Source organism: Tiliqua scincoides, chromosome 5, assembly GCF_035046505.1.
Source record: "Tiliqua scincoides isolate rTilSci1 chromosome 5, rTilSci1.hap2, whole genome shotgun sequence".
NCBI lineage: Eukaryota > Metazoa > Chordata > Lepidosauria > Squamata > Scincidae > Tiliqua > Tiliqua scincoides.
Window position 1 is genome coordinate 17914051 of NC_089825.1, and position 27801 is coordinate 17941851.

Below are 27801 nucleotides of genomic sequence, written 5' to 3' on the forward strand. Positions count from 1 at the left end.
GATAGGATTGGGCTGCAAGCTGAGCCTCCTGTCGCTGTTTGTTGTGTCATGGTCCTGGTCTTGCTGCTGGGTGACAGGTGTCCAGGAGTCTTTTGAGTACCACCAGACACCACCTCAAGTACCACTGGTGGTACCTGTACCACTGGTTGAGAAACACTGCTGTAGCTTAAAGGATTTTTCTTACTCTGCAAATGCACATAGGCTGCTGCAATTATTAATTCAACTGCTATCCTACCTGGCCTCCAAGGACTTCAGGGCAACATATAAGTTTCTCCCACTCACTGTATCCTCACAACAACCCTGTGAGGTGGGTTAAGCAGGAAGACTACAGCTGACCTAAGTTCACCCAGCAAAGATCACCAGGTGGAGAAAACTTCACCTATGTTCCATAGGGAGCTTCTCAGCCCAATCCTATGTATGTCTGAAGTTAAGTTCATTATAGTCAATGGGGCTTACTCCCAGGTAAGTGTGGGTCGGACTGCAGCCTGAGAGCCCAATCCTAGGCATGTCTACTCAGAAGTAAGTCCCAAAATAGCCAGTGGGGCTTACTCCCAGGTAAGTGTGGAGAGGCTTGCAGCCTCTACCACCCTGCTTACCAGCCCAGCATCCTGCCCAAGGGCGCCACACTGACCCCCCCCCCGTACAGATCAACCATACCGCACACCCCTCACCTCTCCAGCTTTCCACCTGGCCCCACGTGACAGCGCTTAGGCGTGTCGCAGCGCTGTCCGTCAAGGAACACTCGCAGCCAATGAGAGGAAGGGCTGCTCAGAGGGGGGCGGGAGGAAAACACCCAGGCTCGCGCCGGCACGTCCAATCAGGTGCGTGGGCGGCGGGACGGGGATTGCTGACCCCAAGCCCCACCCCCTCGCTGGGAGAGCGCCTCACTCACGCACTCTCCCTCCCGAGGAGGAGGAGGTCCTGCCCAGCCCAGCCCTGACCGCACGGGGATGTGCGGCGAGGCGGACGAGTAGGCGCGGGCGAGGCGGCAGGAGCAGCGTGGGCCAGCGGCTGAGGTAACGACTGGCTCCTGGCTGCCCTCGGAGGTGCTGTGGCTGCGCTGAGGGAGCGCCGTCCCCCTCCTCTCGCGACGGTTGACGGTTGGAACGCGGCGGTTGGGGCAGGTGGAGTTTCAAATTCGGGCTGCAACCGTCACACGGGCTGAGTGGGGAGGTGAGGGAGCTGCCTGCCTGGGAAGCGTGCAGAGGCTGGGTATCTGAAGCCTCCCTGCCTGCCTGGAGAGCTGCCTCGTTGAGGGGCTGGCAGCCTGAATGAGCAACTGCCCTTTTCATGGGGGGGGGGGGGAAGAGTGGCTATCCCTGGAGCCCAGAGAGTGAGGAGGGGAGGCACTGCGTGTGTAGCGACCCCCTTCTCCCCCTCCCCATCCCCATGAAGGTGTCTGGCACTGACTCTCTCTCTCTTTCTCACCAGGTCCTAGCAGTTCTTTACATGCAGCAGTGGTTCCCAAACTGTGCCTCCAGGACCCACCAGTGGGTCGTGACCTAGTTTTTATTGGGTCACAAACTGACATGGCAGATTAAGTGCCTCAAGAGTTAAACAACCTGCTACTGGGGGGGGGGCATTGCTGCCCAGTCACCATTATAACCACACACCTTGGCATGTAGCATTATAGCCACACACCAGGCAGCAGCCTCTAGGGCAGGGGTGGGGGAACTGTCAACTTGAGGGCTCCTGGACCTTTAACAGTAGTATAGGGGTGAATTTCAGCAGGTGCAGCTTGTCAACTGGGAGACAACAAGCTGCACCTGCTGAAATTCCCTCTTCCTTGCAATTGTTAAAGGTCCCCCAGAAGTTGAAGGTTTGCCCACCCCTGCTGTATGGCCTGTAAGAAGTTTGGGAACCACTGAAAGGCAAGATCCTCTGAGGTAGGGGAGGGTAGATCACAGGCACATAGTGTTCTTGCCCCTCCCTTCCCCCCCCCCCAAAAAAAACTTGAGGTTTTGTGAGGAGGAGTTGGAGCAGGAGGCGAGGAATCAATTGAATGGAGTCCACATTGGATAGTCAGGCATGTAGTGTGAAAACTATAGTTTTTTTCCCTTCCTAAAGTAAGAGGTGTTGAGATTAAAACGTGCTCAGAAGCAGTACAGTTCCAGCCTTGTAATACACGGATTTTATTATACATGGATTTGACTCAACACTAATGGCCACTGCAAATGAGAAGGAATGTGCTGATCCCTGGAGAAGGGGAAAAATGCACCCCTTTAAAATAACAATTTAAAACACTGAACAGTCCTTTAACAATAGCCTCATTAATGAGAGAGAGAGAGGATTGAACAATCCATCAATCCTTCTTTTTTTCCAGGCGATCCCTCCCTTCCCCCTGAGCACTGAAAGAAAGGTGATCACTTTGCATTGGAGAAGGGAGGGCTAAGTGAAGCAACTGATTGATGGATTATCTTCTTAATGACTCTTATCTTGCATCACAAAGGTCAGCAAGGCTGTTTTTAAATCACCAGAACAAAGAAACTTTGTTCTTTAAAATTGATTTGCTATAGTGCCACCTGAATGACACCTGAGTGAGTGCTTGGAATGGAACCCACATGAATAATGAGGCTCAACCTGTATTTATTGCATTCAGAGTGAGCAGGGATGGGCTAAGGTTGCTAAATGCACTCTGCATGTGCTCAGAGCCACATTAGCCTTTGGTTGACTTTCACATCTAAGGAAAAAAAGTAGTGTTAAGCCATTTCTGCCCACCATTGCATATATGCAACAGGGATCAAATATGTGCACCTGGGTGCTGGGCAGAAATGGGTGAACTTAATTTTCCACTCACCCACAGTTGTACGCATTTGATCCCTGTTGCTTATATGCAGTGTTGGGAAGAAATGTCGCACGAGGAAGGTGGCCTGAAGAAAATGTGCGGAGTGTGTTTGTGTCACCAATAAGTAGCCACAACCTATTTCTAAATCTCCTTCACAAAACAATATTGTTAGTGCAGCGTTAATCCCATACCGCAGAATGGGAGAAGGTGTTAATGGTTCAGTGATAAAGTTGAAATTTGAACTAGAGGTTTCCTGGAAAGCTCATGCTTGTAACTACTGTGTTAGGCCAGTTCTGAAATGGAAAAAAAAAATCTGAATAATGTAGCAGGCAACATATTGTATGTTGGATGTGAGTCCTATGTTAAAAATAGAGTCTGGGGATCTGATGTAAGTTGATTGCTAGATGTCCAGTATATACACTGACCCCCTGATTTATGGATGTCTGACTTAAGAACGGCTGTGTCAATGCTCTTGTGCAGGTGCAGTATGTCCTTTGTGGTTCTTTTATGCAGGCGCAATATTGCTAGGCCAGTTTTGAGGTACGTACATTCCTACTTCTGGAGAGAACTCTGGAACAGAACCAGTACATATATACATAAGTGGAGACCTTAGCATAGCAGGATTTTGACAGCTCTACCCTAAAAATTTGGTCTGCTTGATATGCTTGGCAAATGAATTACAAGGTGGAGTACGTTAATTTTTCTGTTGGCTGGAGAAGACAATTTCTAAGAGCACTGGATTTCTTTGGATGAACTTTAAGACAGAATTGTCTTAAAGTTTTCTGATTGCTGAGTAACTTGTAGAGCAGCAGTTTTTTTCAACCTTCTTCATCTCATGGCACACTGACAAGCTGCTAAAATTGTAAAGACGCACTAATCGTTTTTTAAGGATATGTTTTATCATTTAAACTATTATCCTCCCCCCCCCCCAAGATAAGCAGCTGCTACCGCGCTACTTGGACTTGTGCCAACAAAATCACTGGCACAAGTCTGAGCAACCCTGTGTCAGGAAACCAGGCCTGGGAAGGGGGGTAGGATATGGCGGTAGCCTCTACTATTGTTCCCACCTCCTTCTCAGGCCTGATCCCTGTCCTGTCTTTGTCCCATTACATCCCCTCCCCCATCCCTTCCCCTGCTTCCTGGCAGGAGCTTACCAGCTCCATCAGGCACTGGTGCTGGATCTGGTGCTGGCAGGCCGCTGCAGGCCTTGATACCAATGTCTGGACTGTCGCAATGTGTTTTCTGGCACATTTGCGACATTGCATGTACTTGTTCCACTGGTGCCAGTCCAGTATAAATTGTGCTCTTAATTTGGGAGTTATGGTATAGGAGCTGGATACTACTCTTTTTTTACCTTGGGTTGAAACAGGAGGAAAAGTTTGTCTAAAATCTGGCAACTTCATAAGCCATTTCAACTAATTTGTAAAACAAAATACATACCGTAAATGTTATTCAGTGCTTAGGAACATGAGAACAGCCTTGCTGGATCAGGCCATAGGCCCATCTAGCCCAGCTTCCTGTATCTCACAGTGGTCCACCAAATGCCCCAGGGAGCACACCAGATAACAAGAGACCTGCGCCCTGGTGCCCTCCCTTGCATCTGGCATTCTGACATAGCCCATTTTTTAAATCAGGAGGTTGCACATACACACGTCTTGTAACCTGTAATGGATTTTTCCTCCAGAAATTTGTCCAATCCCCTTTTAAAGGCATCTAGGCCAGATGCCATCACCACGTCCTGTGGCAAGGAGTTCTACAGACCAACCACACGCTGAGTAAAGAAATATTTTCTTTTGTCTGTCCTAAGTCTCCCAACACTCAATTTGTTAACGTAACACTTTAAGCAGTAAACTTGGTTAACTGGCATCTCTTGAGAGGGAGGAGATGCTATTTAAACAAGCTGATGGCTTAAGAATGCTACCATTAAACAAAGTGCTCCCCTGCCTCTGAGCCACCTTTCTTACTTTCCTGTCAGGACTCCCTCTGCCTCTTTGTTGTCCTTCCTTTCATGAGAGCTTCTAGGAATGGAGATGCTCCTCTTCCTGCCACACGAGGGGCTTGTAAGAAAAGGAAATCCGGGGAAAAAATAAAATGTCTCTGTTCTTTAAGGGCCCTTGTGCTTGTGGAGAAGGGATTGAAGAAGCAAAGAGGGATCCCTGGAACGTAAGAAGTCCCTGGTGTTACCACATGTGTGTTTAAACATGTGTTAACATGTGCACACAGGGCAAAACTATCTCATGTGCTGGGATCCCGTGTAGTGGCTAATGGCACAGCTCATTGGTTTGACAAGAAATGAAGAGGGAGACAAGGATAAAAGGTGTAACAAACAAAATTTATTGTGGGGGTAATTTAACAATAATGTAACAATAATAGAGAAGGGGAATCAAAATGAAACAATTAAATGTAAACTAACTTTGTTTAGGCAGTTGTGTTCCCTCTGAAGGAGTAGTTTGCAGTTTGGGGGTTCTGGATCTGCAGTTGCTCCTGGATTCCCAGGTGGTTGCTATGGTTAGGTGAGCCTTTGCTCAGCTTCGGCTGATTTGCTAGCTGCGACCATACCTGGGTCACTCAAATTTGGCCGCAGTGGTCCATGCCCTAGTGATATCTAGGTTAGATTACTGTAACATGCTCTATGTGGGGCTGCCTCTGAAGACAGTTCGGAAATGCAACTAGTGCAGAACATGGCTGCTCTTATGGTTTCTGGGACTTGTTGGTTTGACTCAGTTGCACCTCTGCTTCAGTGGCTACATTGGCTGCTGGTTCATTTCTGGGCTGAATTCAAAGTGCTAGTTTTGACTTTATCTAAGAGAAGGAAACTCTGACCTCAAACCTCCACTGCCTTGTGGCTACATCCAGTTCTGGAAAAGGCTTCAGGAGTCAACCTCGAGGCAAAATCAGGAGCCGGAGTCCCTTAGGCAGTTCATGGCTGAACACAGTCACGTTCTGGCAACTCCTGCGACGCCGCTGGAACCAACCGTATTGGCTTCTGCCTTTCCATTGGACCATTCCAGCGACGTGGAGAGGGGGGATTTGCTGCATGGGTAACAGCCTATCCTCCATACCTTCTTTACCCAGGCTTTGCGCACTGGAGAGGACACTCCAACTTCGCCATACGGCGTCGGCACAACACGGGAAGCAGCAGTTTACCGGTTATAAGTCTTTGCTCGATTGGCGTAGAGCATGATGCCAGGGGCTGCTTCCGACGGTGGGAGAGATCATTGCATCTCATTGGGCAGCTACCGCCCGCCTTAAGCTGGGCAGTCGCCAGCCAGTAAGGTGTTGCCTCGCCACGGTCCGTTAACCTCATGGGGTGCGTGGGGTTTAGGGTGAAAACCGACAAGCGGATCGACAACTCTGCACCATGCAACAGAAAACAGAAAACTACTGCCCTAAAGCTGGGCACCTGGAACGTTAGGACAATGACACCTGGCTTCTCTGATGACCTGCAAGAAATAGACGACGCACTCAAAACAGCTGTCATCGACATGGAGCTGAGCAGACTGCAGTTGGACATCGTCGCCCTTCAAGAGACTAGGCTGCCAGATTCCGGATCTGTCAAGGAGAGAAATTTCTCATTTTTCTGGCAGGGAAAACCACCAAACGAAACCAGGGAACATGGCGTTGGCTTTGCGGTCAGAAATACCCTGCTGAAATCCATCATCCCACCTACTGTGGGAAGTGAAAGAATTTTGTCCCTGCAGCTCCAGTCATCAGCAGGACCTATCACTCTCATCAGTGCTTATGCACCGACTCTGTCGTCTCCAGCAGAAGCCAAAGACAAATTCTATGATGACCTGGCCACCACTGTCAAGAAAATCCCTGTAAAAGAGCCATTGTTCATCCTCGGCGATTTCAATGCTAGAGTTGGTGCTGATAACATGGCCCACTTGCTTAGGTCAGTTTGGCACTGGGAGGATGAACGAAAATGGCCAACGCCTGCTAGAGTTTTGCTGTCATCACGGTCTCTGTGTCAGCAACACGTTCTTCAACACAGAGCCCCAACATAGAGTCTCTTGGAGACATCCAAGATCAAAGCACTGGCACCAGCTCGACCTGATCCTCACCAGACGCTCCAGCCTTCCCAGCATCAAGATCACACGCAGTTATCATGGTGCTGCCTGCGACACTGACCACTCCCTGGTGTGCAGCAGAGTGAAACTGCAAACAAAGCGACTGTATCACACGAAAAAGGAAGGAAGACCTCGCATTGATACCAGCAAGACCCGGGATCAGAGAAAAGTGGAGGAATTTGCACAAGCGCTTGAGGAATCTCTTCCAGGCCCGGCCGACGCAAACGCATCCAACAGATGGGAACATTTCAAGAATACCGTTTACAACACCGCCTTGTCCATATTCGGCAAGAAGACCAACAAGGCGGCAGACTGGTTTGAAGCCCACTCTGAGGAGTTGACACTAGTCATTGAGGAAAAGAGGAGAGCTCAAGCAGCATACAAGGCCTGTCCCAGTGAGTGCAACCTGCAGGTCCTCCGAACTGCTCGCAGCAAAGTCCAACAGACTGCCAGGAGATGTGCTAACGACTACTGGCTCCAGCTCTGTTCCGAGATACAGATAGCAGCTGACACGGGCAACATCAAGGGGATGTATGATGGTATCAAGCAGGCCCTAGGTCCAACACAGAGGAAAATTGCACCTCTGAAGTCTGCCACAGGCGAGGTCATCCAGGATCGGGCGCAGCAGATGGAACGCTGGGTGCAGCACTACTCTGAGCTATATTCCAGAGAAAATGTAGTCACCGAAGAAGCACTGAACAACATTGAGTGCCTGCCTGTGCTGGTGGAGCTTGACAGTGAACCAACCCTAGAAGAACTTCACGTGGCCCTGGACTCCCTTGCCTTTGGCAAGGCACCTGGAAAAGACAGCATCCCTGCTGAAGTCCTAAAATGCTGCAAAGAGATCATCGTCACTGAGCTGCATGAAATCCTCTGTCTCTGCTGGAGAGAAGGTGGAGTACCTCAAGACATGAGGGATGCAAACATCATCACGCTGTACAAGAACAAAGGTGACAGGGGTGACTGCAACAACTACCGCGGCATCTCTCTCCTTAGCGTTGTAGGAAAGCTGTTTGCCCGAGTTGTACTAAAGAGGCTCCAGGTACTTGCAGAGAGCGTCTATCCAGAATCGCAGTGTGGATTCCGAGCCAACAGGTCCACCACTGATATGGTATTCTCCCTTAGACAACTGCAGGAGAAATGCAGGGAACAACGACAGCCACTCTTTATAGCCTTCATAGATCTCACAAAGGCTTTCGACCTGGTCAGCAGAGACGGCCTCTTCAAGATTCTCCCCAAGATTGGATGTCCACCCAGGCTCCTCAGCATCATCAGATCTTTCCACAAGGACATGAAGGGCACTGTTGTCTTCGATGGCTCCACATCAGACCCTTTTGACATCCGAAGCGGAGTGAAGCAGGGCTGTGTTCTTGCACCAACCTTGTTTGGGATTTTCTTTGCTGTCCTGCTGAAGCAGGCCTTTGGAACTGCAACAGAAGGCATCTATCTCCGGACCAGATCAGACGGAAAGCTCTTCAACCTCTCCAGACTGAGAGCAAAGTCCAAAGTCCAGCTGAAATGTCTGCATGACTTCCTCTTTGCCGACGATGCAGCTGTCACTACCCACTCTGCCAAAGATCTCCAGCAGCTCATGGATCGTTTTAGCAAGGCCTGCCAAGATTTTGGACTGACAATCAGCCTGAAGAAAACACAGGTCATGGTTCAGGATGTGGACTCACCTCCCTGCATTACAATCTCTGCACATGAACTGGAGGTTGTCCATGACTTTGTGTACCTTGGCTCAACGATCTCCGACACTCATTCTCTCGATACCGAGCTAAACAAGCGCATCGGTAAAGCAGCTACCACGTTTTCCAGACTCACAAAGAGAGTCTGGTCCAACAAGAAGCTGACGGAACATACCAAGATCCAGGTCTACAGAGCTTGCGTCCTGAGTACACTTCTGTACTGCAGCGAGTCATGGACTCTTCGCTCACAACAGGAGAGGAAACTGAGCGCTTTCCACATGCGCTGCCTCCGACGCATCCTCGGCATCACCTGGCAGGACAAAGTTCCAAACAACACAGTCCTGGAACGTGCTGGAATCCCTAGCATGTATTCACTGCTGAAACAGAGACGCCTGCGTTGGCTTGGTCATGTCGTGAGAATGGATGATGGCCGGATCCCAAAGGATCTCCTCTATGGAGAACTCGTGCAAGGAAAGCGCCCTACAGGTAGACCACAGCTGCGATACAAGGACATCTGCAAGAGGGATCTGAAGGCCTTAGGGATGGACCTCAACAAGTGGGAAACCCTGGCCTCTGAGCGGCCCGCTTGGAGGCAGGCTGTGCAGCATGACCTTTCCCAGTTTGAAGAGACACTTTGCCAACAGTCTGAGGCTAAGAGGCAAAGAAGGAAGGCCCATAGCCAGGGAGACAGACCAGGGACAGACTGCACTTGCTCCCGGTGCGGAAGGGATTGTCACTCCCGGATTGGCCTTTTCAGCCACACTAGACGCTGTGCCAGAACCACCTTTCAGAGCGCGATACCATAGTCTTTCGAGACTGAAGGTTGCCAATACATACATAGTTTTGACTTTTAAAGCCATATATTGTTTAGAACCAGGGTATATGAAGGACTGCCTTCATCTATATAATCCTACCCGTCTTCTTAGGTAATCTGAGGGGGCCCTTCTGACTGTGCTGCCACCAATAGAGGTGTGGCAGCTAGGAATAGGGCCTTCTCGTTGGTGTCACTTCATTTATGGAATTACCTTCCCCTGGAATTAAGAATGGTTCCCTCTCTGGACACCTTTTGGTGGGGCCTCAAGACCACTGTATTCATGAAGGCTTTTCACTGATACTGGGGGCTGGTGCAATATTTTAATTGCTGTGATCTTGGATATTTTAATTGTTTTTAATATATTGATTTTGTTTTTACATTGTTAACTGCCTTGAGTCCCCTTTGATGTGGTAGAAGGCAAGATAAAAATACTATAAATAAATAAACTTGTATCACAACAGAGGAAAATGATAGAAACACTAAACATATGTCAGTGTGACTGCACCTGAGACAAAAGATGGAGGCGTGTTTGTGGGGTGATTGTGAGGCTGCTTCAAGGACCTTTGGTTTTTAGGCATTGGGAAAGTTAAGAAACTGGTTGGAGGTTATTACAAAAGGTTATTACAAAAGGTCATTACAAAAGGTACTGCTGAGAAAGTTTTTCAAGTATTATAGCAGTCTAATTTATTTGTCTACCCAACATATGATGCTGCTTTGTGCATAGTAAAGCTGTTTATACTATTTGATATTTTAACTTTTAACAAAGTTAACAAGACAGCTTACAGAATAAAAGTCAAAATATACCAAAAGCATTAGCACAGAAACTAAAATTACCAGCATTAGAAATAAGATAATTCTGCTCTCCAAAGCTTGACAGAATAGAAGTGCTTTAAGTTATAGTATTTCCAAAAAGAAGTAAGAGAAGGGGATCAATGAACATACTGAGGGAGATTATTTCACTATTCTGGTACCGCCAATGGAAAGAGCCTGTTCCATGTAGATCAGTGTTTCTCAAACTTCAGTAGGTGGGTCACGAGCCAATTTCAGGTGGGTCCCATTCATTTCAATATTTTATTTTTAATAGACTTGATCCTACCATGGCATGTGACTGCATTGGGGGAAATGTTACAGATTTGTACTTTTAACAGGTTACTCTGTATATGCTTTTTACAATGATAGCAAATGGTACTTACTCTTGGGTAAGTGTGGGTAGGATTGCAGTCCAGGATTGTTAAAAATTTTCCTGTTTGATGATGTCTTTTTCGGTCATGATTCCACCTCCAGTGGGTCCTGACAAATTCTTATTCTAAAAAGTGTGTCCCGGTACTAAAAGCTTGAGAACCACTGATTAGATGATAATCATCTAGAAAGGACAGAATTTAAAGCACAGGACCATTGATTGGTCTCAGAACTTGGGGAAAGGATCCATATGGGTGAAAATTGCTGAATTCAGACCTTTGAGGGCCTTTTACTAACTAGAATTTTGAATTGGACTTTGTAATGGGCTTAAATCTGATGAATATGCTTGTGTTGTGCCTGTTATAACTGTTAGTGGTCCATTTAAGTGCAGTTCTATGCAAGTTTACTCAGAAGTCTGTCTAGGGTTGCATCCTTGTCTGCTTTAATTGACAGCATCTCTCCCAGGTCAGAGAAAGATCTTTCCTGGCCCTGCTATTGGAGATCCTTTTACTGGAAATTGAACTTTGAGTTTTCTGCACTTGGATGCAAACAACATGTGCTTTATCGCTGTGTTTTGGGTCATCCCTCAGTATTCCCCTTAAATTTATTATGTTGATATACACAGGCTTAATTAAGCATTTTAGTCATGACAGACATGTTCTTGATTAACACAGAGGTATTGGATATGTGAAGCTGATGTGAGATAATTCATATTGTTAAAGGAATGGCACTGAGTTGAGAGATAATCCACTTAGCCAGCATTTCCTAAAACGTGGGTTGCAAGCCCATGTGTATTGGGTCAGAGGTGTGCTCTCCCACCCATCCTTGTGCTAGTTTGGCTCTGATTAGGAGCCATTCTGGAAGCTGGCCCACCAACAAGGCTGCCGGAATGACTTACCAGAAGTTTTTGGAGCCGCCTGGGAGTTGCTCCAGGCCCACGACTCTGTTGGCCTCCATGAGCCTCAGAATGGCCAGCAAAAGTGTCTGAAAGTGATTTCTGGTTTTTGGAAGCAATTTCCAGTTTGACCGGAAGTCGCTTCCGGACACATCTGCAGGCCATTATGAGACCTGCGAAGACTAATAGAATGAGTTGCAAGCCTGACGCGACCTGGAAGCGGGTCCCAGTAAGTCATTCCAGCCAGCAGCATTGTGACCCACTGTGCAGGACAAGGCGGATTGAGGCTTTGGTGTGTTTGGGAACAGTTGCGCTAGGCTTTTGTACAGATTGGTAATTTGCTTTGGTAGTTTGTGGCTAATGGCTTTTGGGGTTTTTGAAACATACTTGCATGGTGTGGGCTGATCCATTTTGGCTGTTTCTACAGGTAGGGCGGAGAAACCAATTGAACTTGAATGTAGCCAGAGGAGAAAAGCAACTAAGGTCTTGTAGCTGTATGGAAAGAAGACTTGAAAGAAAACTTTCCAACTATGTGTTTGATCTTGGCAAAGGGGTGTGTGTGATTTTCCCAGACTATCACTATTAATAGACCCCTGTGAGACTTCTCTAGAAACTTTGTACTGGATGTGGTGTGTAGTGTCCAACAATAAATTGTGCTTTTCAGTTATTTGCAGAGGCTTGATTAGAGGATATTCAAACTGTGTAGTTGGCACTGTTTTGACTTTGTGATCTGTATGCTGTTCAGCTCCAAGAGGAAGGCAAAGAACATATTACCCCAAACGTTTTACTACAGTAGTGTGCTGTTTTTCTCTTCCTCTCCCCCACCTTACGGTGTGCATGAATCGTGAAGCAAGTATACAAACTATTGCCTAGAAGAAGTATTAACCACTCTTCTGGAGTAAGTGTAACAGTAGTTCTCAAGCATTTCAGGGTTTTTCTAGGGTAGTGAAGTTGGAGAGAAAGTGCGTGCCTATTTTTTTCTCTTCTGCTCATCCCTTCTAGGGACATCTGTTTCTATGGATGGTTACTACAGTTTAAACCCATATCTTAAACTTAATTAACTTTTTCTGAGATTGGGAATGACAGTCTTATAGATGCAGCTTAAACCAGAAACTGCTTTGTAGAAATATTGTGTAGGTGCTTGCCCATACAGTAGTGTGGTCTCCAATTGCTTGGTAGGATACAGATTGTCTTCTACCGGCTCTGTGCTTTTTTTGACCTTAGTGTAAGGCTGCATTCTTCTGTGCTTCAGGAATGATTTCTGCAGTGACATGCAGTACACCATTTTTTCCTATTAGGATGTCTTGTCTGTATGTTTCATAATACCTGCAGAGTTGCAACATTCTTTTCTCCATGAATATAATCCACTGTTTTCACAAAACTCAGAACAACAAAGTACTGTGAACATTGTAGAAAAGCTAGTAGGCTCTGTGGAAGTGACCCTGATAATTTCTACCTTGATTGCAGTGTATGAACAAGCCTTAAAGAAATAAGGATGTCCCAGCTGTTTTCAAGTTTATTATTATAAACTGTTTCCATGCCTGTATTTTGGAAAGTTATGTATATCTTCTCTTAGGATGATAATGAAGATGATGCTGGACTGATGCTGGACTCGGAAAGAGTGGGCTGAAAGTTACATTGTTTATGTCCCTTAATTATTTCATGCAAAATACATACTCTTCAGTTAAGACATCTTGCTAAGTAGGAAAGTTAATTTGTGATGTTCACCATAACATTACCCTATACAGGCTTGCACAGCTTAACAAGGGACTGCATAACAATGGACCGCATATATGATGGTGGTCTGTCAAAGCACAAAGATGCTGTTAATGAGGCAATCAAGTCTCCCATAGCCTGCAGCAGAGCGTCTGTTTACACAACAGAGAGGCTCTTAATGCAGAGAAGAGGCAATCCATTTCCAGTAGCCTGTGCAGCCAGCTAGTGTCTTGAAGGGTGTATCTCAGCCATTTTCAACCACTGTGCCATGGCACACTGGTGTGCCGCGAATGATCCCCAGGTATGCTGTGGGAGTTTGGTGGAGGGTCATTTATTAATAGGGCCAATGGGGATATGAGCCCCCCACCAACAGCAAGGTGTGCCTTGTCAATTGCCCAAAAACTGATGGTGTGTCTTGACAGTTTTAGTACCTTGTCAGTGTGCCATGAGACAAAAAAGGTTGAAAATCACTGATGTATCTGTTTACACATCAAAGGCACTAGATTGGGTGAGATGTTCACTTAACAACCTTATCACATAATAGGAATTGGAGAACTTATCCTTATTGTTAAGTGGCACACACCTGAACTGTGACTGGCATGGATTGCTAACTTTTTCAGATTGGTGGTGAAGCAGGTGTTCAAGGTTTGTCATCCACAAGTGGGCTATTGTTGCACTTTAGATTATGGTGTCTGTACGTTGTAAGCTTGATGCTTTTAATTCAAGGGAGTTCTTAAAACTGAGAAACTTCAGGGAAGATTGCTTTTTAGGTTTTGTAATCTGAAAATAAAGACAGTGGTCTGTCCCAGTTAATAATAGCTGCTTAGCTGCTGTGTTGAAGATGTGTTCTGTGATGCTCTAAGCTTATATCTTTCTGTAAGATATTATCTTACCAATGTGCCTGACATGGTTGGCAGTGAGTCATGAGGGTTATGTATGCAAAGTGTGTGTAGTCAAAGGCAGGAGAAATTTGTTTACCTTGGAAAATGACATTCATTCTTAAGATGCTCACTTTTTTCTTCCTTGTAAGTTTTTTTTTTTAGTGAATTAGAGTTTTTTCAGTGAATAGTTGTTCACCTTCCCAAATTCTGCTGTTTGTTTTGGTAGCCCAGTGTATCATGAAGAGTCAAATGTAGTCTCTGCCTTTTTTGGGGTTAGTGAGTGGGAGAATTCTTCCCTTATGGTTGGTCTCGCACACTATACCTTCTTATTGTTTATGAGCCATGCCTTGTTTCCTCTTGTTGAAGGTTATGTGGCTCCTTCAAAAATAACTAAAGCTATGTTTCTTAAATATTTGAATAACCATATGCCTTTCTGTATTCTAGGAAGAAAGAATAAGCAAAATTTAAAGACCTTGATTCTCAAAACCAGCAAAGCATTTAGAGCTAGTTTTTCCAGTTCTCTTGCAAGGGTGTGACCCTTTGTGCTGAAAGGAAAAGAAAGTAATAAGCTAATGAAAGTAATCGAGAGTGCGTATTACTCTATAACTGCTCTACACATGGTCTTGTAATAGCAGTAAAAATTTTATGTATATTCTCTTAGAACAACTTGAGATAGTGCAAGCAGTCAGCATGCTATTAACTTAATAACAATACTAATTTATATTGATGTTTTGTTTAGAATGCTTCAATATGTTCTTACAACAATCCTGTAATGCAGGCCGTTATAATTATTTAATTAATGCGCAGATGTGTTTATTTCCGGTGCGTAAGATAGGATTATGGCCTAAGTCTTACTGAACACAGTGGGCTTACTTCTGAGTTAAACACTATTTTCAAACACCTCCACTAATGCCATGTGGTAGGTTCATGACAGAGGCAATTTTCAGTCTGGGAGGCATTCTGATTCATACCTCCATTTTTACAAACAAATCCTACTTTCAGTGAGGCTTACTCCTCTTGGGGGGGGAGGGGGTCTGAAGCCTTAGTTAATTCACTATTTGGTGCTTGTTTTCACATTTTGTGTTGATCTGAAGGCTTACCCAAACAGCACAGAGAAATTTTTTGATCAAAATTCTTTTGATTGGGGGAAAAATAAATATCACCAGTTCATATCCTTAACTGTGTTCTATATGTCTTTATCTACTAGATGAGTGCCTTCAAACAGTTTTATGATTTGGTACATAAACTAATGCTGAATGATATTGCATGAAAGAGTTAAAAAAGCATAACTGAATGTAAATAGTAACCCCTTCATATCATTCAGGTACTATGAGACTGGCATTTGGGGCTAATCTGTTACCAATCTTCATGTTTATTGCAAGGTTAACATAAACTTGCATACCAGTTTACGGTTTGGTGGATCTTTGAGAGGCTGGTAATCTTAAAACTGATGTACAGTCTCTCTACTAATTCACCAGGCACTAAATACTTTTAGCTCCTAGTGTTACAAGCTCCTTAGCTTCTCATCAAGAAGGAAGTCCTCAGTAGTGCAAATATAGAGGTAACTGTCAGTTAGAAAAAAAGAAATTTTTCAGAAGGTTATTTATAAGGTAAATGTTTACCTATATTTCTTTGGATTCCTGTTCAGAATTGCTAGCAGTAATCTATGTGCCTTTTGGAACACTGCACACTAAAGGTTATTGGGGTCCCCAGTCATGCTTGAAAAGTTCAGTGGACTCTTAATTATGAATTATGGACTCCTAGTGATTCATAAGAAGTTGGGGAAGAGTCTGTGTTTCTGTCTTCTACTATTAATGTTTATTCCTACTGTACTGCAGGCCTCTTTGGCATATTGTATTTTCTTAGCTCGTTTTTTGCAGGTTTGGTATATGTAGATGGTAGTTTGTGAGCGTATTCTACCATACGGCATTCTTTTGTTGCTTGTCTCTTTCAGTTTTAGGAGTCTGTCATGCCAAACATTGTCCAAAGCTGGACCATGATTTGATGAGACATCTGAATTAGTTGTTTGTAGTTTTTGTGATCTGTGCCATAGAGATGGGAATGGTGTCTAAATGAAAAATGAAAGTGTCTGTTATTGGTTGTTCTTTTAAGCTCCCTTCTACAGCCCTGTTACTGCTCCTGAGGTGGTTCCCAATGCAAGATCAGTAGAAGATCAACAGTTCACAAGTGCATTTTGGTACACAAAAATAACCATGGCAACAATTGAACCTGAAGTCATAGACCTTTATCTTTATAGCCACCCCATAACCCTACATTTCCAGGTCTTAAATATCTTTTAATATCTTACAATGAAGGCAGTGTTCAGAATGCCTCCTGTATTTTACATGTCTCAGGCATCTTTCCCAATGGTAGCATTCTACATCTATGCCATTCTTGGTAGCAGTATTACACTGGGTTCAGCCTCTCTCTACAGTTATCCTTTAGTGCAGTGGTTCTCAATCTTTTTAGTCCAGGACCCACTTTTTAGATGTGAATCTGTCAGGACCCACTGGAAGTGATGTCATGACCAGAAGCAGCAACATCAAGCAGGAAATTTTTTTTAACAATCCTAGGCTGCAACCCTACCCTTACTTACCCAGGAGTAAGTCCCATTTACTATCATTGTTAAAAGCATCTGCACAATAGCCCGTTAAAAGTATAGATCTGTATCACTTCCTCGAATGCAGCCACATACCAGGGTAGCATCAAGTCTAATATATTAAAAATAAAATATTGAAATGAATGAGGATCCACCTGAAATTGGCTCGCAGATCTGATTCTGCAATACACTGCAGGTCAAGGCATGTCATCATCTGCTCCCACCATTGTTTCCTCTTGGGCATCCAAGGATAAGAAACCCCATCAATGGTCAGATGAAGCAGAACAGGTCTTTGCTGACCTGTGTGTGAGTGTCAGTGCTCTGGAGAGACTGAAATCGTGCATGTTTGAGGAGATGTAAAGTAGCGCTTCTCCTCACCTAGAGTTATTTCTTTGGAGAGTGAGTGAAAGTGAATGCCCTTCTTTGATGAGCTAGCTTCTTAAAGTGTGGAGGGCACTTCATTGAAGAACAGATCCATGTTGTTGAAGGACTGGCTGGTGCTACTGGATTAAAACTACCACCTGCTGTCCTGTCATGATGTCACCTGATCCTCAATCGTCCAAGTCACCAAAGAGGCTGGAGACAATCTTGTTTGCTTTCCAACATGCATCTAGCTGTGGCCGTTACTGTCCACAGCAAGATCAGGCATCAAAGAAGGGCATTCACTTTCACTTATCTGGTGTGCTCCCTGGGGCATTTTCCATTTCCACTATGTCTTTTTTGAGATGCGGCGACCAGAACTGGACACAATACTCCAGGTGTGGCCTTACCATAGATTTGTACAACGGCATTATAATACTAGCCGTTTTGTTCTCAATACCCTTCCTAATGATCCCAAGCATAGAATTGGCCTTCTTCACTGTGGCCGCACATTGGGTCGACACTTTCATCGACCTGTCCACCACCACCCCAAGATCTCTCTCCTGATCTGTCACAGACAGCTCAGAACCCATCAGCCTATATCTAAAGTTTTGATTTTTTGCCCCAATGTGCATGACTTTACACTTACTGACATTGAAGCGCATCTGCCATTTTGCTGCCCATTCTGCCAGTCTGGAGAGATCCTTCTGGAGCTCCTCACAATCACTTCTGGTCTTCACCACTTGGAAAAGTTTGGTGTCGTTTGCAAACTTAGCCACCTCACTGCTCAACCCTATCTCCAGGTCATTTATGAAGAGGTTGAAAAGCACTGGTCCCAGGACAGATCCTTGGGGCACACCGCTTTTCACTTCTCTCCATTGTGAAAATTGCCCATTGACACCCACTGTCTGTTTCCTGGCCTTCAACCAGTTCTCAATCCATGAGAGGACCTGTCCTCTAATTCCCTGACTGTGGAGTTTTTTCAGTAGCCTTTGGTGAGGGACCGTGTCGAACACCTTCTGAAAGTCCAGATATATAATGTCCACGGGTTCTCCCACATCCACATACCTGTTGACCTTTTCAAAGAATGGAATCTTTTGTGTTTGGACCAAGGTGTGTGATCATGAGCAGCATGTCAAACAACTGTATAAAGTGGGTTGGCTGCAGCATCAATCTAGTCAGGACTTTCCTGTTAAGATCTTCTATGCAGGGGAACCCACAGAAATAATCCTTTACCATGTGGAGCAAGACCATTACCAAATTGAGTGGATCATAAAAATTGATTCTGCTTCTGGAACCGGAAGAAGGTACAAGTGTGGGAAGCTTATGGATTTTGGGTGCTTTTTGATAGTGTTCCTTTGGCATTCTAGGACTCAGATGGAGATGAGTTATAATCTTCAGTGGCTGTATCATCACCCACTAAAGTATTACTTCTGATGACATGACCCAAAAGAATACCAACTTGCTATAGACCGCATCTCTTGTCCCGCATTCATTCAGGTGGTGAGTTCCTTTTCTGTGTTCATGACTACACATAACTCCTGGGTGTGGAGTTGTGCTGGTCTGTGTGACTGCATGCCTTGTAATGCACTAGGTGGAAGATTTCCATGCTGCCTGAATCATGATCATCTATTCTATACCACCTGCATGCTTGCTTTTTGAATGAATAATCCAGTTGACCAAAAGATGCGAACAGTTTGACATACACATTGAAAAAGGATGAACCCAGGTCCTTTAAGTTTTTTAAACTGTGCCTTCTAGTTATGCTTAAAAATTTCACACACGCACCCACGTTCTCTGCATTTGTGTTGCATTATTCCCTCATTTTCAGATACATACTTTTCCTCCGACAATTGCATTAAGATACTTAGCAATTCTCTCCACCCACCACATTGTGGCTGCCACATTAGGCCTGTGCTGTTCCTCCTAGAAAAGGAGAGGAAGGAGCAGGGCTTGGCCCAGGTGTTCAGCGTGCCTTGGCTGAGTTAGCCAGCAGTCTTCTTCCTGTGCTTCCTTCTCCTCTTCTGCTGCAGAGTAAGAAAGCATGAGTCTCAGCAGAAACACCCAGGGTGTCTCTGCTGAGCCCTGCTAAACTTGTTCACCACCCTTGCCTGAGGGCATCAGTCCACCCACCATCAGGAAGGTGCGGATCAACATTGCGGAAACCTGTTCATCACATACTTTTAAAAATGTCTTGCCAAGGTTATGACTCTGTAGTCCCAGAGCTAATGAGAGAGAGAAAATTCAGAGAGATCTGTAAGTATAGCCTGTCTGCATCTTTCATGTGATTGATTTGCACAAATTCAAGTATACATGCTTCCACCCCCCTCCCCCAAAAGACAGAGAAAAACAGAAGTTTGAATCGTGAAGGTGATTCTGCGCAACTTGGTAGAATGTACTCTGCCACCAGCCTGGGCTATAAGATGGGATAGTTATCTGGGCAAAACCCCCCTCATAGAACTCCGAACTCTCTTAGAATACTTTGTTGTATCTGCAAAGTGAGGAGATGTGTCAACCGACTGAATAATAATGAAAGCTGATATTTTTTTCTGCTAAACCAAATTTGGGCATTAAATAAATAAATGGCTCGATTTTATCCAAGCCTTGATAATCTAAAATTCTTAGTTACTAAATTAACTGTCACTATGGAAGTGTTGCAGAAACAAATCTGGTATTTAGTGGGAGATGTGTGTTCCTTGTCTGGTGGATATTTAAAACAGCATGTAGAGAACAGTCTTCATGGGCTTGGTTAATGTAGTTCACACAAGTGACAGCTATTTACACACATGCACAAATGAAACTCCTGTTAAGCAAGCATGCACACTGAAAGGGGCGGTTGGGTGACCCTCAAATATCAACGGAAATATCACTATCCTCCATCATGAGTCAATGCAGTCTTAAGATTGTCAGATCTCAGTTCAAACACATAATTTTTGCACCTTTTTCCTATTCATCACAAGTGAGTAGGAGATGCCTGTCTTTGAAAGGTGAAGCCAGCAAAAGAAGGAACTATGGGATAGTATTACTCTCCAGGAGGGCAGTCTAGGATGACTATCTTGCATGCCAAATTCATGGATATGAAGATCCACCTCGGTTTTGCAACCACATGTTCTAAAAACCCATGAGGAAAAATCCAAACTTGCAGATTAGGAAGGTGGCAAAGGGTTATCCCATGATATTAAATCAGTGGGATAAGGGAACTCATACTGCTTCCTAACATGCACTGATTCAATAGAAAATGCCCATGACCACATAGATTTCTGTAGGTTTAGTTTGGGCCTAACCTAGCCTCTGATCTAATCCTTCACCATTCCCCCAGAATAATCCAGTTCTCCTTTCATTGATTACAGCAGCATAGGCCTAAGAAACTGGCTTAAAGTTAAAACGTTGTAACGTACTTATCGCCCACTTGAGTTTAATTGTGATCTTATCCTCATCCGGGTAATGTAACTTGAGTATAGGATTGCACTGTTTTGTTTTACTGGCATAAAGTCCAGAACCAGTGTTACCTCAAATGGTGTTTCTTATTCTAGTTCTGAGTGTCATGACTTAAGAGGCTCTATAAGAAAAAAAATTTAATTTTAATTTATTGCGATAATGGGATTATAACTACAGTAGTGCCTTGGCATCCATTGGAGTTCCATTCCCAGAACCCTCGTGGATGTTGAAACCTACACACCCAGACCCTCTAAATGTGACAGGAGCTGTGCTCTGGTCATGTCCGGATGGTGTTTTGAGGCCCAGAGAGGCTGTGTGCAGGCCTCCTGGGCCTCAAAAGGCCTTCTTAAACGTATAAGAACATCAAGTTTCCTCCCGAAAACCTGAAATGACATTCTAAGGCCTCCTGAAGTCCTAGGCCTCTGAACACCTTCTGGTCACAACCACAGGACAGCTCCAGTCACCTCTAGAAGGGTGCAGGTCAGTCCAACCTTGCAGTTTCAGAATCCTCGAATAATCAAATCTGCAGATAAAGAGGACTAACCTGTATAATGGTTCTCTGGAAGCTGCTGAAAAAACAGATATATGATGATGATTTGGTTTTTTCCAGGGCTTGGGTTAGGAAGATTGGTTGTTGTCCCCACTTTTTTTCAGTCAGCCTAGGGAGGGTCAACTAAAGGTAGAAATGCTTGGCTGACCTATTTGCGGTGCCTTCCAAATAGTCTTCCTGGTCATTTGCACAGTTGGCCAAGGTCACCATTAGATATACATGTTACCTCTCTCTTCCTCTCTCTTGTATATATGTAATACACAGCCTGCCAAATACTGTATTTTCTCCACTGCCATTTTCTTGTCTTTCCCCAACGTTCTTGAGTATGGCTGAGGAAATGAGGAAGATGCATTTTGTCAGATTGCTAGACTTAATTGTTAGTACCCCCTTTCCCTTACATTTTGAAGTCAATTTCCAGATTCTGCTAGTTTTTTGTCACTGTCCCCCACCCCCATATTCTGGTGTGAGATAGAAAGCTGGAAATTGGTTGTTAGGTAGAAAATTGAAATGTGTTGACATGCAGTTTGAGTACATTACCGTGTATAGTCCTGCTTTCAGCATCACTTCATTTATCCCTTGCTTCTAATGCTCTCAAACTGTCAAAACAATAGCAATGGAACAATGTTCTTGTGTGATGCCATATTACCCACACTTGTTAAACAGGATTTACAACTTAGCTAGCTATCAGTTGACAAAACTATATTGTGTATTTAACTTTTAATAAAATATACAAAAAGAAGAAAAAGAAGCCTTGCTTGTTAGCAGACTTTTAAAATCTTAGTGTTGGTGGTATATGCAAATAAGACTTCCCGACAGCACAGTGGTTCCCAAACTTCAGGGGCCCATGGACTACTGTAGCAAAAATTGGAATCAGCATGGACCATATGCAACTAGAGCCTCAAAGAGAAATTTTATCAGGGGTGCAAAGTTTCTTTTGGGCCCCTTCCCAATGGGGGAGGGGAAGGGTTAAAACAGAGTTGGGGAGGGTGGCAACAGGGGTGGGCGGAACAGAGGTGGGGCGGGGCAAAACAAGGCAGGGAGAGGGCGACAATTGCAGGAAGAGTATTTGGAGCCCAGGTCTGCCTGACTTCCCAGTGTAGAGCCCAGGTCTGCCTGCCCACACAGTTTCAGCAGCTAGATACAGTAATACAGAAAAATGAACACATTTCTATGTCTCTCTAAAATATTTTAAATATAGAACATCATTGCAGAAAATTAGCATCATATTTAGACTCACATTAGAATGAAAAGTTTCCTGTGCACACCAAAACTTACTTCTGCAGCAGTTGTAGTCCCACATCTGTGTCCCTGAGCTCCTATATACTCCTTCATGGAAGTGAATTCACAAGCCAGAGAGCTACTATAGCAGGCCAGCTTCCTTCTAGAATTGATGCTGTTGTCACATATGCATTCCTCGGCCTAGCACATATGGCTTGTGGTAGCTGCTACCACCATGCACCCAGCAGCCCATGTGGGCAGCAAGCTGTGAGAGGAAAATACAAGATCCCAGGAAAATTCTGTGTCCCCTTTTTGACCCTGGGCTTAGGTATAAATTACCACCTATACCACCTCGCATGGGCCCCACATGCAACCTCCACCCCTTCACACACAAAAAATACAATTAAATAGGTAATAGAGAAGATTTATTGGAGACTTATTAGATTTATTCTTTATAGAGAATGTTTGTGGGTTGCTGCTTTGTCTCTGGCTGCAGCTGTGGGCGGTCTGTTCTCTGTCCTCTCTAGTGGTCTGTGGGTGGAGCTGAAAGCGAACTAAAGCAAGTTTTTTTCCTGAAACTTCACGGACCACTTCTCAGGATTTCATGGATCACCTGTGTTCCCCGGACCACAGGTTGGGAATCAGTGTGATAGCAAAAAGGAACATAATTGCAAAGATCAGATAGCATGTCAATAACACAGTAACTAATGGTAGGAAATTGATATATGCTATCTTCCCTTCGTCATAATGACCTTTTATAGATATTGAGAGTTGTGTGATATTTTCTCTAGACTTGTAAACTGTTCAAATATGGTTGAACTTAACCCATTTTGACTCGGCTCACAGGTGTACACATTTGGTTCGTGTTGCTTTTGTGTGATGTAGAGGCGCCTGAAGCAAGTTTCTAGAAGGAGAAAGGTGATCAATTTCAGAGTGGAAAGGTTTGTGTAAATTTCTTAGAATCTTAAAGTTTATGGGGCTAGCAGCTTCAGAAGGAAAACCCTACATAAAATTGTCAGTATTAACCTCTATGAGGAAAAACTGCTAACCAGGGAAACTGGAAATTTAGATTATACTTCTTGTCATATGCCCAAACACTGCCTGCCATTGCTGCTTCCCTGATCGCTCTGGCATCCCTCCCTTTTGGCTGCTTTGAAGGAAAAATAAAATAGTGGGCAACAATGCTGTATCCCAGCTACTGTCTGTTAAGCTTCCTCACCCCCCCGCTTACTCTACTGTCCTGTACTTAAGTATTGTTCAAACTGATAAATTTGCTTTCCCTACCTAAACTTATTGAATTTCCTTTGTCCCTTCCAACCTAGAAACATCACTGAATATACCTTTCTGCCTCATTCAGTCCCCAATGCCATTTCTCACCTCCTACACAATATTTGCCCTATTTTGCTTCAACTTCAGGGAGGCTTGTATATGCTCTGCCCTAATTTTTTTTAATGCTCTCTGGGTCTCTCCACTCTTGACTATCAACTGGTTTCAAATTTTGGCTATGGTAATATATTTTTTTTGGTGGAAAGCTGCCTCTTCTGACTTGTGGGTAGTTGGTATGGGCATGATATATATGAGGCAGGACTGAGAGAACTTTCTTTTATATGGCAAGAAGTGTCTCTTATAGAGCATGGACCCCCTCTTCTGGCTGAAACTAATACTGTTCCTGAGGCACTGAGTTAAAGTGTTTAAAGCATTTTCCAAGTATGTATGTAGTAGGGACAGCTACTCCTAAAATGAAGAGTAGGAGATTAGTTTTACAATATTATCTTTAAACAGTTGCATGTCATGCAGAATTAAGTGTGGGAGGGAGTAGAAGATGGAGTGTGGAATTTTGCAGACTTCTCCCAATCGCTAGATCCTGTTACATCTGTGCTCCTGTTTGAGACCTCTAAGTATCCCTCAACTTTCTGCAGTTCTCATTTTTGTAAAACAAACAAATAACCCAAACTGTGGGAAAAATAAAACTATTTCTAACACCCAGTTGACTGTGGAATGACTAGCTGCATCCCCTGACAGTATACCATCTATATTGCCTACCTAGTACACTTTTAAATGCATGACCTGCTACATCATGTTGAGTCTATATTCTCTTTGCAAAATATGTAGTTCTTTAGAGACAGAATTTGTTTTGCAACTTTAATAGTTACATTGATAAGATTGATTACCAAAAATTGTGAATTCTAGAGCTTACATTTACTTTTAATTAACTGCCTTGGGGCCATGCAAAAGGCAGCTTATAAATTAAATAAAAAGTATTTAAGGTACTTGTAATAAGAGCTTGTAACCTAAAAGTTTTGAAGCTTGCATTTTGATAAGTATTGAGCTTTTCTTTTAAGGGTTATTAAGCATCTGTACCGTTATGGTTTGGTGACTACAGAAGTTCCTCAGTTTAGGAGGCACAAATGATAAATTGAGCTAATAGGGAACCAACTTGTTTAATTAGAACTACATAATGAAAGTGTGTGTTCTCATTAGAATTTGTCTACTTAAAACCTTAAGACCGTGACTAAACAAAGCTAAAAAGAATTCCCTATTTCCTAAGTTCAGGACATGCTTGTGCGAAAGTAACTTTTGCATTGACAAAGTGAGTGCAGAATGAAATGTAAAAGTACTGGAATGTCTGTGTAAAATGACCTGATAATTTCTTAATTATTGCTAGTGGTAAAACTGTAAGTATTACCTTGCTTCAGCAAAGGTCTCTGTGGAACAGAGTATGAAAATATTTTTATGTTGGATTTTAAGAAAGTTTAATAAATGCTGGGTGTATTTGCATCCCTTGGTTGGTTTTCCCTCCACGATAGTAAGATTTTCTGTTATGAAATGTATACTGTGGCTATACAGGATATGCACAGGCTCCAAGTTAATGTTTGCATTTCCTGGCTTTTTGTTGTTTCAACAAAATGTACAATGCTGTATTGAAGCAATTCTGGCTTTAGTAAAGTGATTGTGCTGAATTAGATTTTCTTGTTTGGTAGGAAACTATATTAAACAAATTTTTGCTTTCAAATAGAAACTAGCAAAACTAAATAGAAATGGAACTCTTTGGCTTATATGAATGTTTAAGCTCCTGGAACGGAACTGGGTCAGTAGCTCTGTGACCATGCCTTAATACTTTTGGCTCTGAACCTGTAGACATAAGGAAATTTTCTGTTTTTGCATGAACAGAATGCTATTCACTGCTACTCTTGTTGAATTAATCCATGCAAAAGGCTTCAGCTTCAAATGAGCATTCATGCTAAATTGTCAGTTCTAATACAATTTGGCTGAAATATAGGCTTAATATGTATTTATGGATTTTATGACATAACTATTTTGTACACTTGTATTCTAAGGGCCCAATGCTATCCAACTTCCCATCGCTAGTGCAGTTGCAGTGCAGCCCCTAGATGAGGGAATAAATATTTCCTTACCTTGTGAAGGCCTCCATAACTACCCTTCCACCACAGGATGCAGCACACACCCCATTGGCATGGCTGCACCAGGGCTGGAAAGTTGGATGGGATTTGGCTCTAAGTCTGCAATCCCAAATACACTTCTACCTGGGGGTAAATCCTATTGAACACGGTGGGACTTCTGAATAGACTTGCACTGCACTATAAAATGCTTTTGAAATCAGTCACTTTTTTTAATCCCCTCAAATTATAAAATTTTATAAGGAAGTACAAATAACTTTGGGAAAATGAATTGTAAATGACCTATGGAAAAACTTATAGGAATATAAATTTCTCAAATAGAAGTAAGACTCATTAAAACTTTGTAATTAAAGCTAAGTTGCATTGTTGCCGAAGAAACATCCATGTTTAAACATTGTGTCTTTCTTGGAAGTTGAATGAATGAAGGCCAAATCTTCTATCAAAGAATATTCTTTGTCAGTTTCCTGCAGTCAGTCATTGTGATGATATGGAGGTCCATCTTAATGACTATCAAACTTGTTTTCTCCATATGAAGTTTCAGAGCAAAAATAATGTATGATCTTGTGGATCTGTCCAGCAGTGAAGTATCAAAACCCTAGATGAAATGTTTCTCATTATAAAGTCACTTTGGCAATGCTGTAGTGGAAGAACTGAGAGTTGTGCATGTCCTTTTTCCGCTTACGAGTGACATATGAACTAGCACTGGCTTAGATTCTTCACATACAAATACCAAACCAAAGACATGTAATTTTGGTCATATAAATTCTTCCTTTTCCAATACTATTTCTGGAAATTCATACCTTTCTTTCTCCTCCCATTTTTTATTGATTAGATTTATGTCTTGTGTGTTGATAGTCGGGTCCTCTGAGTGGCTTACAACCATTTAAAATGGAATTTTAACTACATTGTCCATCTCTCTGTTCACTTGTACCTAAGTCCTCACTATGGGAAATCAGTCTACAGAAGCTGATCCATTCCCAATCTCATTATGATTCTTCCTCCACAATTTGTAATCTGTTGAAAGAAAAAACCATACTTTTTCATCTTGGGCCCCAAATGCTTTTTTCAGATAGTTTTCCCCTGCCTTATGAGGATAATATGTTCCTGAGAAGCCCCTTATAGGGCAAATTCTTTAAGTTGAAAATGTATCTTATCTGACCTTGGTCTTCCTCTGGTCTCTATCCCCTTCTTATCCCTGGCCTCTACTCCTCCCTTTTTGGCTGCTGGCCCATCAGCAGGTTATTATCTTCTGGCCCTTTTTGCTGTCTTCTGGTGTGGGCTGTGTGGCAAGGCTGCACAGCAGCCAGGGCTCTCACCATTTGCACAAGCAATGTCTGGGCTGGTGCTTCCTGCTTGTTGTTCTGGTAGGCCACTTCTCTGGCTGCCATGGTGCTTCCCATCTTGAGTGATTTGCCTCAGCCAGCCAGCCCAGTAGCCCTTTCTGAAGGCTTTGCTTCTTATAACAGTGAATACCCATAACTTGAATACTTGTATCTTTGGATGTTACTGTATAGTTGTATGTTTATATTGAGCCTATATGCTGAGGCAATGCTATTTGGCAGCTGTCTGAAGACTGTTGTTCCCTGGGACTGTAGTACTCTTTCAATGAGAACTGGGTTCTCAGAGAGAAATTATGCTATTCCTCATCAATGCTTCGAAGTTGGGATCGAAGCAGCCTCATGTATTTGTATTTATGTAAGCCATCCTGGAGAACTCTCTGGATCAAAGGCGGAAGATAGACAATCTAAAAACTAATTTAGCCTAGTGCAGGGGTTAGCAACACTCAAAGAGCCTTTTGGACCTGTTTTCCGGAGGGAAAAAACCTCAGGAGCCACAAAACCCTTTTGACATCTAAAATGAAGATAATACTGCATATATAGTTTTTTTTACCTTTATGCTCTTATAAGTCCCATTTTTATAATGTAGCCCCCTCTTGTAGCTTTTAGTTAGTTTTGTCATACATTCTTTTCCTGTGTTTTCAGACACCTGGTCCTCTATGGTGTTTTGCCTGATTCCAAGGCCATTCTCTGCCTGGAGAATTATGCCCACTTTAAGCAAATTAGCTCCCCTTCTTTCCCCCAACAAATGACCCTGGTTCTGCCCTGCACTCCTTCTGGACCCCACCTCCAGGGTAGCTTGCCTGTTCAACCTCCAGAGGTCCTCTCTCCTGCCAGCAGCCTCCCACCACT

The 27801-nt window shown here is 43.7% G+C and overlaps 1 protein-coding gene across 6 annotated transcripts in view; it reads left to right on the forward strand.

The window, feature by feature from the left end:
- Nucleotides 1-900: 900 nt before the first annotated feature.
- Nucleotides 901-27801, forward strand: part of MPP7 (MAGUK p55 scaffold protein 7) — a 123729-nt gene continuing 96828 nt past the window's right edge. For 2 of the 6 annotated variants that reach the window (XM_066627152.1, XM_066627158.1), the window contains exon 1: nucleotides 901-1016. The gene's annotated coding sequence lies outside the window, so the exon portion shown is untranslated. Of the gene's footprint in view, nucleotides 1017-1050; nucleotides 1125-18357; nucleotides 18491-23105; nucleotides 23135-27801 lie in introns of those variants that run through there. The other 4 variants (XM_066627153.1, XM_066627154.1, XM_066627155.1 and 1 more) reach the window with 4 other exon arrangements.